At 48.0% G+C, this 13,852-nt stretch overlaps 1 long non-coding RNA gene across 1 annotated transcript; it reads right to left on the minus strand.

Annotated features, from left to right (window-relative positions):
* Positions 1-625: 625 nt before the first annotated feature.
* Positions 626-12,734, minus strand: LOC116100473. Its single transcript, XR_004122595.1, has 2 exons — positions 11,986-12,734; positions 626-970 (listed from the first exon to the last, which is right to left on the minus strand). It is a non-coding gene; the product is annotated as an uncharacterized LOC116100473 (long non-coding RNA).
* Between the last annotated feature and the right edge of the window lie 1,118 nt (positions 12,735-13,852).

Below are 13,852 nucleotides of genomic sequence, written 5' to 3' on the forward strand. Positions count from 1 at the left end.
CTCTAATAAAGCCATTCTCCTCTATGTTGTTTCTGCTGGTCACTCTACAACAGCAGTGAGAAAAACAGCCAATGCACCCTGGATGTCCTGAAAGCTTTTGTCTAGCACTTACATGTCTTTTGCTGGTGCTAATTCACCCCTGCACCCCAACATACCTAACCTAAACCATCAAGTTGAGGAGCCCAGACTTCACCCTGAGGGCAATGGAGTCATTGAGTATGGTAAAGCTGGGAATGATGCTATCTCATCAGATCTGTGAGAACTGAGAGCAAAAACTCATTCTTCAGCTGTTGAAAGTGCATTTAAAATTCTGGAAGCAGAAAGTCCAGCTGGGAGCTGTGGCCTGGGGGGAGGAACTGGTGTGTATGGCAGCCTGGCATCTGGAGGGCTGAGAGAGTAGAAGCGGTGTGGGTACTTGGGCATGGATCATGAAGTAAAGGAAGGGAAGTGGCTGGACAATTCCCAGTGTTCAGGGACTGTGTCCTCATGGATGGTTTCCTTCCTTCTCTGGTGTGGAAGAGGTAGCAGCCAATACTTAGCTCAATCTAATTGCTGCCCCCTAACAAGAGGCTCTGGGCAGCTGAAACAGAATGGGTGAAGTCAGAAATCTGTTTTAGCACTTCAGTTTTGGTGTTGTTTGGTTGTCCTTTTAGTAGCAACTATACCAACCAAAAGAATGAAGGACAACTAGCACCTGGGCCTCAGCTCTGAACAGGGGGCAGGTGTGGCAGAGGAACGGAGAGGTCTGCTTCAGAGGCAGTGGGACTACCGGGAAAGCAGGCACTGTTCGATCCAGAGGTGGCCACAAACCCAACAAGCTGTTGGTGGCAAATGATAGCAAGCCAGCTTGGTGGGACCTTGACTTCTCATGTAACCACTTCTTCCTCTTGCGCTTGGGGTCTTGCCGATAAAGAATCCTGTGATTCTGAACTTTATTACTGCTTCCTTTCCCATTGCTATGATAGAACATCTGAGAGAAAAACAAAACAAAACAGAAAATTGAGCTCATGACTTCAGTCTACCATAGAAGACGTGGCAGAGTAGTGTTGGGCATCTGGGAAGAAAAGAAGAGAAGATCTGAGTTAGCTGGCTTTCTTCTGGTCTGCTTTTGTTCCATGTAGAGCCACAGTCTATTGGCTGGTGCTACACATGTTTAGGGCGGGTCTACCTTTCTTAGTGAATTCCCTCTGAAAACACCTTCAGATGTATGCTTTCCAAATCTTCTAGATGCTTCTCAATCCAATCAAGTTAATGAACAAAATCCACTACAACGGTGACTTTGACAATTACACACTTAGGGTATGAGAGACACAGGATTCTAACCATTAAATTAAGTTTGCAAACTCAGTGGCCTAGATGATTGAGCAGATGACAAAAGTGAAAGACAGAGGCCAAGGATAAGAAAGATTACTTGGCCTCTGACATAATCATGAGTACCCTTAGCCATGACAGTAGAAACTATACCAAGCTGGATAGAGCTGAAGAGAAAAGACCACCATCATACAGAACAGGATGGGGTCCTGGGGACTATAACCCACTGTTACTATAGAGATTGTTTGTTTAGAACTTGTAAATATAAAGTTTATTTTTAAGAAGCAAATGAGAAAAATAAGCATAAAAGTAAATGAGCCAAGAGTCTGCCAAACTAAAGGTTGTGAAGGGCAGGTGGGGTGAGCCCACATACCGTGCTCTGTAACCTGTGCACTCATCCAGGTGGACCCGGCAGTTGTAGCCTCCATTGCTGGAGCCCAATAGAGTCGCCGTCTGTGATGATGGAGAGAAACAGGAACCTAGAGGGGCTTCCCTGGGAGCTAACAAAGAAAGCTTTCCGAGGCCAGATCTCAAAATGTTAATCAGATTCAGAGACATAAAACTGACAATTTAATGGTGCTTGGTAGAAACAGAAAATTCTTTAAAGTTCTAACTATCCTACATTGAATTCTAATACTTTTTTAATTATTTGATATAAAATGCTTATAATTTTAAGGGGGAGGGAATTAGACTTGGTAATTTATATTTCTTGTTTATACAGTACAATTTGCTGATGAAAAAAATGTGCTAAACTTATTGATTCATGACCATAATTGTTTAATTATTTATCATTGCAGAATGGTATTAGCATTGCTAATAACACAGATGTGTGCCAGGGCTGAGAAGTCAGACCAGGCTTTTGTTTCAGGGGTGCAGGCCCCAGGGATGTTGTTTTGAGCTGAGGGGTGGCCTGCCTGGGACACGGTAACCCTCCATCTCACCTGTCTCCAAGAGAATGACCACAGAATTCCTCATCTCTGCAGCAATGGAACTGTCAGCCCCACACAGGTGCTGCCTCTGAACCCAAAGATGGCCTTGGGAGGCGTTGAGTCATAGAGCGGTGAGGGTCCTCCCTTCCATCCACTGTCAGATTTGCCTCTCTCTATCCAATCAACTTGCATCCCCAGCAGAGTCCAAGAGATCTCAGGGGAAGTCAAGGGTTATGTGCTAGAGAGAGTCAGGATAAGGTTCTAGCACACACACCCCAAACCTGGCCTAGGTAAGCATGGCCACAAGCATCACTTAGTGCATAGAGGGAGAGGTGCTCATCATGGGGGGAGGGGCATTCCTGTAATCCCAATGTACAGGAGGCAGAGGGGTGCTCAGCATGGGGCATCATAACTATAATTCCAGCATGCCAGAGCCAGAAGGAGGCCATCACAAGTTTCAGGTTAGCCTGGGACACACAGGAGTCCCTTTCATATATATTTTTAAAAGAAATCCAAGGTGCAAAGGACAAATGCCAACAGTGATAGAATCACTGTCCCCTACCCGCTACCAAATCAGGAGCTCCCTGACTCAGTCTGCTCATTTGATTTCTAGGAATACTGAGTCTCAAAGAGGCACAGCTGCTTTGAAAAATGCATAGTCCTGAACAAGGAATACATAGTCCTTCAAAGTGATCAGTCGGACATGCCAAGGTGCCTGGAGTCTAAAGCTGAAAGCCATGGAGGAGGGTAGAACTTTGTCTTGAGTACGTCTCTCAAGTATTTTGACACAGTGATATCAGACCAGATGACACTGCCTAATAGATGCCACAAAAAGATGGTTCTCACAAGTTGGGCTACAGCATGAGGCACTTGGAGTCAACCCACAGAAGCACTGACAAGGAGTACTTGGTCACTGCTGCTTGACACTGACATGCACAAAGCTCACATCATGACACAAGTTTGCAGATACGATGAGTTTGAAAACTATGGGATCAGGTAGGACCATTCAAGGAAAGAAAGCAGTGGAAGAAAGTTGATAGACCAAATAAATAAAGCTGGCATTCAGAGATTCTATCCGGGATGGACAGAAGACCATAACTGCATCGTAGACACCACATGCAGTGAGAAGCCTTCACTGTGTGTTCCTCCCCATGAGGTTCTTGTCACCACAGAGCCAAAGGCAGTAAAGCCTAGCGGTGATGGACCAAAACCTCTGACGCTATGACCCAAAGTCAACCTTTTCTCTCTCTCTAATGTGACTCCTCCAGGGATTTTGTCACAGCATTGGAAAGCTTACTGATACACTAAGGCACAGAGGGTCATTAGCTTGGTCCAAGGATGGTTGCGGCTTTGCAAAAGATAACAGTGTTTTGTTCATATTCTGGCAGCCTCACCCCTCCCGCATTCCCTAGGGAAGGGATGCCAATGGGTCCCTGGATGCTATTTTGCCTCCCACTTAGCCACAAGCCCTCAACGGGCTGAATCTGCCACTTCTACTGTGAGTTTGGCTGTGTGCTGACTGTCCTACTTGCCTTTGGGTATGAATCTAGACTTCCAGACAGACCATCACGAGGCCAAGTGAGACTGTAGCATCACTTCCATGCCTTGAAGGCTATAGTGCTGTTGGAAGGGAGTAAACCTTTAAGGAGTATCCTAATGGTTGGGGTTCATGGAGAATGAGCTGTGAGCCCCCAATTTTAATGGACCTAATCTGAAATCTCGGGTAAGTTAAACCTCAAATGTATCAGAGTGAATTTTTTCCCTTGGCTTGGGCCTCAGTTGCTGCCCTTAACAATATACATTTGTCTATGGACCGTGGAGACTTTTCCTTCATATCAACCTCTTTATCTTCTGCCTAGCATCTACAAGGCTTAAGTAAAAACACCCATGTGAGGACCTCCAGACGCAGTTATCCTGGCCATGCCTTCTCCCAAAAACGTTTTCATCTGTGAGATGGGACTTGTATACACCCTTAGAGACTGTGATGAGTTTTTGCAATTGGATTGAAGGATCTTTGGAGTCTACTTGGGAAGAGCAACTCTTTATTTCCTGTCCCTATGGCCAAAGACTCAGCCCACATAAAGCCTAGTCATTCCAGCTTTGCTGTCTCAAACTCTTTGAAGTGTGGTGGCACTCACCTGTAACCCTGGCACTTAGGAAACTGAGAAACTATCGTGGGTTCTAGGCATTCTGGGCTACATGAGAGGGCCTGAACTCAAAAACAAACAAGAGACAAGAAGGGATAGAGGTAGGGGGAAGAGGAAGAAAAGAAGGAAAGAAGGAAGGAAGGGAAGGAGGAAGGAAGGAAGAAAAGAAGGGAAGGAGGAAGGAAGAAAGGAAGGAAGGAAGGAAGGAAGGAAGGAAGGAAGGGAAGGGAAGAAAGGAAGGAAAGGAGGGAAGGAGGAAGGAAGGAAGGAAGGAAGGAAGGAAGGAAGGAAGGAAGGAAAGGAGGGAGGGAAGGAGGAAGGAAGGAAGGAAGGAAGGAAGGAAGGAAGGAAGGAAGGAAGGAAGAAAGGAAGGAAAGGGAAGGAAGGAAGGAAAGGAGGGAGGGAGGAAGGAAGGAAGGAAGGAAGGAAGGAAAGGGAAGGAAGGAAGAAAGGAAGGAAAGGAGGGAGGGAGGAAGGAAGGAAGGAAGGAAGGAAGGAAGGAAGGAAGGAAGGAAGGAAGGGAAGGAAAGCAGGCAAGCAGAAAGAATCCAAGGACACAGTCAGGCTTAGATTCCTAGGGCATGGACAGAGTGTCTAGCTGCAAATGTGGCAGAGACCTGAGAGAGGTCAACCTGACCTGAGAGAGGAGCCTCAGAAAGTGAACTATTCAGCCAGGTGGCCAGAGTCATATCTATACCCAGGACACCCAGACACACACATTTCCTAGCATCTAACCCCAGAGAGGAAACCCAACTGTTGGCACAGCCTGAAGCTCAGACTGATTTGGAGGAAGTAAAGACAGCCTGTGTCTCTCCTCTCCAGAAATATCGAGGTTATTATGTGCCCAAATGCTTGTCCTCACTGAAGGAAGGGGATGGGCTTACCCAGCCAGCACAGACAGCAGAGCTAGGCCAGGTGACAGGAGACACCTCCTTCTCCCTCCTGAGCCTCTCTGTAGCCCTAGCTCTCCCCACCCTGCCTTCACACTGGTTCCCACCCTCAGGAGCTGCCACCTCCCACTGAGCCTGCTCTGAGTCATGGCTTCCCTTGAAGGCTTGTCAGTTCCTGACCTGAGGGTGCCTTACAGCACTGGGGATTAGTTAGGCCTCCCCTACAGATGCCTTTAACACTACAGAAATTGCCACAGTGCCCCGCTTCCGTTCCCTTACAGCTCCAGAAAGGCCACGTGCTTTAGCTAAATGTCTGTAACGGGGATTCAGACTCCAGGGCGCCATTTCCCAACATGAGGCACCATGGCCACTGTGTTACAAAATGCACGACAAAAGCCACTTAAGGGAAGAGGTTTATTCGGGGGTGGGGGACACGCTTAGGGGCTATAATCCAATGATAAGGGAAAGGCACGATAAAGAAGTTCAGTTCTCAGGGGTTGGAACATGGGTGGGGGCTCTTCACATCACCACTAATGTGAACAATAGTAAACAACCTTTCACCAATAGTGGAAGAAACCAGACCTCTAGTGACCGGAAAGAAGTTGTGGGCTGGAGACTAGACTTGTCTATCAAGAATAAGGATCAGAAAGGAACTTTGAGCAGGCTCAGAGGACCAGGTCATGTAGAGACAACTTTCTATGCAACCACCTCAAAGGGGTTACACCCTGTGGCCAGTCTGCTTTACCATACTGTGCCAGGGTGGACCCAGGCTACACACGTCTGCACTCACACACATGCCCACTCTCATAGGCTAAACAGTCACCCATGTATGCCTAGAGTCAAGTGTCTAGTTCAACCTGAAGTTACCCATCCAACCCTTCACTTCTCTGACACAACAATATCCTATAGATCACAATATCCTATAGATCCAGGCAGGCATCCAATGACTCTGTGTCTGGCTGTGGTCCCACACAGCCTTCCAGGATCTTACTAATGGAATTGAGGATCACAGCAACAGGGTGTTGTGGATCATAGTGGGCTCTGCCCAAGTAAGTGAAGTACACTGCCTTTGGCCACCAGGCACGGAGAGAACCCGTGGGGCACAGGGGTAGGGTATGTTTGGGAGATATGAGTCCAGAGAAAGTGATATCTCTGTCTGCACAGATGTGTCCCTGGAGTCTGCCAGCTAAGAGGAAGCCAAGAAGACACGGGTGCAAACCTGAACGGAGCTACAGTGGTGGAGCAGTGGAAGGAGCCCAAGGAGTAGGAGGTGGAGCTTAAAAGGTTGGGAGACAGGGGACACAAGCAGGCTACAGCAAGAGCAGGGCAGAATAGCTGGAAGGACAGGATCGGAACAAGGCAGAGTGGGCAGGTGGCATCCTGAGGAGGTGGGAGAGTAGATCACGACTCTTACGCAGACACGGACAAGCACTGTGCCCATAAACATGCACATCTGCATTAGTACATCCATGGGGTGCATACAGTGAAGCCACACCCACACAGGCTCCTGTGCACACATCTATACTCGTGAATCCCCACACTCAGCATAAATGTACCAACAACAATATCATCAAACAGCTTTTACCAGGCCACTATACTATTACATGTGAGTCAAGGATGTCCATAGTCCCTGACAGTGAAAATCATGAAGGAGGAAAGATATATTTCGGCTCCTGGTTTTTTTCAGTCCATCATGGCAGGGACGATACAGCAGAGAGCTTAGTGCGTGTTGCTGGAAGTATGTATTGAGACTGTTCATGTCACAGCAGACCAGGATGCAGTGTGAGTAACAGGAGCTAGAGGCCAGCCAGGGATATCTCTCTCAGAGGACTGACAATGGTGACTTTTTTATACCAACAAGGCCATAGCTCCCAAAACACTCCAAAGTGGTGCTAACCAAGTGCTCAGAACATGAACCTATGTGGACTTTTCTATTCAAATGTAACAGCTACCACTAGTTCCATTCTATGGCTTGGCTGTGAGTGAGAGCTCAGAACCACTCTGTAGGATCCTAGCTTACCCATTGAAACACCTTCTGAAGAAGTCAGAGAAGCCCTTGTATAGCACTTTTAACTGGAGATGCCAGGAGTGGCTACCACCTCAGGATACAGAGAACCTCAGAACTTCCATAAAGCTGGTACTTGGTGGATGTCCTCTCTGGATGCAGCCTCGGGCCAGCAGACTCCAGGGCTAATTGGCACACAGTTGTGAACAATAATGTGGGTTTCCAGTCAGGTACTGAGACAAGTTATTCACCTACTCAGAAGAAGGCCTGGAAAATGGCTTGAATTGAGAGGAAACACAGACTAGGGTCACTAACTATATTAGAATTCAAGAGGCTGGTCACCCAGGACCTCAGCCCATACCTGAGTGACCACTGAAGCTGACATAAGAGCCTTTGCTTGGTACCTCCCACCCAGTCCTCTAATGTCTGGGATGTTCAGCCCCCTCTATTCCAGGGTATCCAGGCTAGGCCATGCTACAGGCAAAAAGCATTCCCACATTCCCATTGGGTACAGGGACATTTGACACTTGGGCAAGGGCCTCTCACACTCCCCTTCTGTGGAGACCCATCAAGACGATAGTGTCTTCATGTTCCATGTGAAACTGAGATAGGTCCAGGAAGATGCTCCCATGGGCTGACCAGTGATTCCCCAGAGCTCAAGGCCTGGGTAGGGGTGGGGGTGTGCTCAGAGCTTACTGTGGTCCTTGGGCAGAGGAGGGGCTGGAACTGTAATACACAGCAAAGGCCAGAAGCCACCAGCTGATGGCCTCGCCAGGCTACATCACAGCCCCAGACAGCCCTGGAACTCCTGGATAATGTTCTCAGCCTCTGCTCTCAGGACTCCAGCAAACACCCCTCCCCTCTGAGGTTAACAGGATAAAGGCTGGCTAAGAAGCTACTCATTTCCCCGGCTCGCAAAGAAGCAATTATGCGACTTTCTAGCGTGGTTTCAAATATATTTTGCAAACTAGGACTCAGACAAATATTAATGGCAGCAAATTACAGTACTTAGCAGAATTATCACCTAGCAAAGAGGCGCTTTTAATCTATAAAAAAATATCAACAAAAGATGTAAATATGAACCCCTCGATGGGTGGTGTATCTTGAAGAAAATATACATCTAATCTCACAGTGTGCTACCTCTAATACCTGGGGAGAAGGTTAACAATTCTGAGAAGTTCCCTACGGCTAGAGAATATATTTTGATGTAGATTTGTGGATACCAGAGACTTTAAATCTATTGTATAATCACAGGGTGGGAGGGAGGACCGGGCTACCTATTCCTCCCTAGAAGGAAGGCGGCCAGTGAGGGCTGTTTCTGGGGCCTTCTCACATGCTTTCCCAGTGCTCACAGATCGTGGGAATTCAGCAGGAGGTCATGGTCTCATCTTGAAGGACTAGCCCTAGAACTCAGGCCTTTGTGAGAAGTGCATGGTTAGGGGACCCCAGACACCACCAAGCCAACCAAAACCAACCTGAAGGTGGGGAAATTGAGGGTGTTAGCATGTGAAAAATAAACTCTTGGTCTTCATATGTTACTGACTGTCCTGGCTCAGTTTCATATCAACTTGGCACAAGCTAGAGTTATCTGGAAAGATGAGCTGCCAACTGAGAAAATGTCTCCTCAATGGTCTCTGCTTCAGCCCCTGCCTCCAGTTTCCTGCCCTGAATGATGGACTGAAACCTCCAAGCCATATAAACCCTTTCCTCCCTGTGTTGCTTTTGGTCAGTATTTTAATCACAGCAACAGAGAAGCAAACTGATATCCTGGGAGTCTCTGAAAGGTATGAACTGTGCCTTTGGAAGAACATGTCAGAGGAGTCCAGAGGACAGGACCTCAGGATACTTGAGGACCCCTATACATCAGCTCTCCTCTCTTTTCATCTCATCTCTCTTCTCCCCACTCTCCTTTCCTGCTACGGGACCAGAATGAACATGAGAATCCCACCCAGCTGCCCAAGCAGAGGTAAGATACAAATCTGAACACCGGGAAGCTGGAAGGAACTGGTGGGCTGAAGGCTACTGTCAGGCACCTTCTCCGTGCCAGCCTATGCTGTTCCTTGGGTTTGAGCCTCAAGTCAGGAGAACTCCAGCTGTGGGTGAGTCCCTTCATCCACAGTTCTCAGGACTCTGAGTTCTAGGCCCAGCTTCAGCCACCAAGGACTAGTGAGGCGGATGTCACAGTTTGAATGTGTTTGAACATCTGGTTCCTGCCAGTGGCATTGTTCGGAGAGGTTATTGAAGCTGTAGAACATGGGGACTCAGGGCAAAGAGTGAGTGGTCAGGCCATGGGCAGGCCTTGATCCCAAGTCCAGCCCTACTTCTGGCTCCAGTTTGTTTCTGCCTCTGATTTCCTGACACACTGAGATGTGAGCAGGCAGCCTCACACACCTTGGAGCACCCACCGCCACCATGAACCCCACCCAGCCTTCCTCACCATGGTGGACGGTACCCTCAAACTGTGACCCTAAATTCTTGTTCCCTTAGCTACTTTATGAGGTACTTGGTCACAGCAGTGAGAAAGCTAATAGAGACTCAGATAGCCATTTGGATTTTAACACTCCTACGTGTGTCTCTGTTACAATTTTTCATACTCTCCTTTGAACATCCCCTTAAGGAAAGTTTGGGTGGAGCTAATTTTGGTGATTCAAATCACAGAAAAGGGGCTTGAAAAGTCCTTTTCACACATCACTCCAGCCCCTCACCCCCCTTTCACTGTTTCTCCCTGTTCTTCTTATAGAGAGGGGTGGGCGCTAGCTCGCTATTCCCTATGCCCAGAACACTGTCCACCCCTCCTACTTGCACACACATGCATGCACATATACACACACCATCTAAACATACACAGCTACACAGTTTCACATATACACATATGCACTTGCATACATGTACATACATGAACATGTATGCTTGCACATGGACACAAATCTTCACAGGCAATTAATCCCCTTCAGGCTTACCCCAAGCTGCCCCTTCTTCAGGGAGTCTTCCTATATCCTCAGCCTCCCTTAGCCCCAACTTCCATCTCCACTGTCTATTCACATTTCCTGGACTCCTCTGGAACTCACATGTTAATACATTCACTGTGGTAGGACTTGAAGAATAATACCTGGCCTCTCCCAAGACAGCAAATGGTAGAAGAGGAAGGACTGGAGCACTGTGAGTTCTTGTTCCATTTTGTCTTGTTGCCACAGGTCCAGCGGCTGTCACCTATATCTCAAGAGGTGTGAGTGAATTTACATGTAGCCTATGGGGGCTGATCCTTGGCTCCTTCTGGCTGATCAACTGTATCCCCTAAGGACTCTTTTCCTGGGGCTTGGATGTGGAAGAATTCTCTCACAGTTCCCAGGGAAGCCTGTGCTCTCATCTTTCCAACTAGACCCTATGTCTAGTCTAAAGTGGAAAGAATCTTCCAGCAAAGCTGCTGTCCAATGCATTCTAGGAACAACGCATCCTGGGATCTCTATAAGACATCACCAGGCCTCCTATCCTCCTTAGCAATGTTCCCAGCACACTCCAGAGACCCTGCAACCTATAATCAGAGTTTCTTACCTTTGTCAAACATGACCCCAGAATTCCTTAGAGCATCTTCTAGCCATCAGTGGGAGCGCCCTACCCCCACCCCACCTCCTGCATGGACCCTCACAGACCCTACAGAACTTCTGTAGTTCTCACAAGCCATTTCTATCCTGGCACTTGGGGTCAAAGCATCTAAGGATCTCACTGCTTGTCTGCCAAATGGGCTAAGATGTTTGTAATTCAGCAGAGCCCAGCTCATAAAACCACACCATCAAGAGAGCTACTTAAACAATTATGACTCTGTTGATTGTTTCTCAAAAAAGGAGGTAATTCTTCATAGTTAATTTGCTTTGCAAACCATAAAGTGTATCTGCCTTGGTTAGCTGTCTGGGTCACCCTTGCTTCTCAGCTGCAGTAACTAATCAGTCCCTTCAACTGTCTCCAAACCCCTGTCTCCAGCAAGCCAGGCCCAGACAGAGAGAGAGTCCCAGGAGCAGGCTAAGGGTGCGTGGGTGGCAGTTGGAAACTGACATGTAGATGGAAGGGACATTTCTGCCACTCATACAAAGCCTTTGTCCCTGCACTTCAGAGCTCTGGCTGTGGTCGAGGCTTCAGTGAGGATGCTGATCCACAGAGCTGTGGACAGGGCTCAGTTCTCAACTCTGTGGGACCTTAGGCTAGTCACTTAACCTGTCAGTGCTGTGGTGGCCCGGCCATGAATGGAGCAGACAGGCCTGTCCCCACCTCTCTCACCCATCTATTTCCAGAATTAATTGGATAATGCTCGCAGAGTGCTCTGAGCTTTCAAGAAGAGGAGCATGGGAACATGGGACAATTATCCTAATTACATCTGCCTAGACCTGCAGACTGAGTTGCCTTTTAGTGTTCTCATTGCACATAAACGGTGGAGAAGTCAAGGCCACGTTCCCCCAAGGGTTGGCTTTAAGAAGCTCCACTTTCAAAGGTGAGCAGAGCTTACAGAATAGAAGCACGTGGAACCTGCCTGCGCTTGCAGAAATTCCCTTCAGCTGGCTTCCATGAACAGACTTCAAAGTTTCTAGCCTCGGTGGGTGGGAATAGCAAGGCAGGGCAAAGACGACTTTTTCCCAGGGACACAGGTCAGGGAAAGGATCCTGTTATAGGTAAGATATTCTAGAGGGACAGAACCATTAGAATACATATACCTCTTGTGAAATGGAGTTTGTTGGCTTGGTTCCATGATAAGGGCTAGTAATCCAGCAGTGGTCATGCACACTCCCAAAGGGACTAAGAGCCCGGTAGCTTTCCAGTCAAAGAAGCTGGAAGTCTTGGCAGTCCTTGTCTGGCACTGAGAACCTGGAAGCTCCCTGGAGAGTCAGTGCTGTTGAGTCCAAGTTGAAAGGATGAAAGAGCTGGAGTCTAATAGTAGCAGCCACATGAATTCAAGAAAGAACGCTGTAAATGCACATAAGCTGTCTTCCTCTGACTTCTTTTATTCCCTGCTTCCAGTCCATTGGAAGGTGTGGCCTATACTAAGGGTGGGTGACACTGCCCGTCCCCAGTCACCATCTCACATGTCAGTCCTCGCTGGAAATGTCCTGCTTGCACACAAAGCTGAGCTTCACCAAGTCTATGAAGACCAAAGGTCACATGAACCATGATAAAAATGGCTGCCTCCCTGCTTGGTCTCTAATATGTGCTGGTGTGAGGCTCCTTGGGACACACCAGAGGTCAGGCAAGCTGAAGTGAGTGTCAGCTCCAGCAGGCCAGGTATTATTCTCTTGTCTAATTCCCAGCAAGGCCTGAAATGCCTATTCTGGCCGACAGCTACATCGAGGCTGTAGAAAGACCCAAGAAGCCAAAAGAACAAGACAACTTGCCAGGTTGATAGTCAACAATTCTGTTAGTTTCTGCAGACCAAAGACAGGATGGAGCTACAGAGATGGCTCAACAGGGAGACAGGAAGTGGGAAGCTGAGCAGGATGTAAGGAGACAGGAAGTGGGAAGCGGAGGAGGATGTAAGGAGACAGGAAGTGGGAAGCGGAGGAGGATGTAAGGAGACAGGAAGTGGGAAGCGGAGGAGGATGTAAGGAGACAGGAGGTGGGAAGCTGAGGAGGATGTAAGGAGACAGCACGTGGGAAGCTGAGCAGCCTCCTGGAAAGGGTCAGTGCAGCTGGTGGTGAGGATCTGGCTCCTCCAAGGCTTGGTTACTTTGTGTCCCTGAATCCTCCCATGTGCTAGGCTCACCACTATACACCTGGCTGTATCTGAGGGAGGAAGCTTCAAGTCTTGCAACAGTGCATCCCATTCAAAGTTGCTGAAAGTTTGGAAACCTGCTCTAAACCAGAAGAAGCAGGCAAGAGTGTATGAAGGACTACTTCCCAGAATCCAGGCCTTCTTCTATGTCACAGGGCCACCTGGTATTAGACATTAACACATTGTATCTACACTCTCATTCTGGCTAGGTGAGGGATGCTGGCCAGCATCACCTAGAGGAGGATCTGAAAGCCCAGTGGTAGAAAATGCATCTCCACACACCAGTTCTAAGCAATGAAATAACCAAGACTTAAAAATACTCCCATCTCCCAAGCTCATGCCTTTTCCATCCATTATGCCACCTTCCATGATTTTCCTCCTATGCTGACACTAGTGACAGCTCAGATGGACCTCGAGAAAGATGGACCCTAGAGGAGGTAGACCTGGTAAGACAAGTGGCCCTAGGGAGTAGGTGGACCTGGGTGACAGGTAGACATCAAGACAGGCAGAACTTAAAGTAGGTGGACTTCAGGGCATGTGGACCTCAGTGGAACAGAGATCTTAAGGTCTTTGGTTCTCCAAATGCGTATTGTGAGCTCTTAGCCAAGGTACCTTGTTTGGACCCTCCTGGAAATGGTCAGCTGGTGATAAGGATCTGTCTCCTCCAAGGCTGGGACCAATACTGGGCCATACTGAGAGATGCCAAGTGCTTCACGTGAGTGCCTGATGCTGATTCTCCTTCCCTCTGGGGGAATGCCTCTGCTGACCATTCTTAGAAGTCAGCAAAGTAACTGAATGAATAAAAGTAAACAGTC

The sequence above is a fragment of the Mastomys coucha genome, unplaced genomic scaffold, assembly GCF_008632895.1.
Source record: "Mastomys coucha isolate ucsf_1 unplaced genomic scaffold, UCSF_Mcou_1 pScaffold21, whole genome shotgun sequence".
Taxonomy (NCBI): domain Eukaryota; kingdom Metazoa; phylum Chordata; class Mammalia; order Rodentia; family Muridae; genus Mastomys; species Mastomys coucha.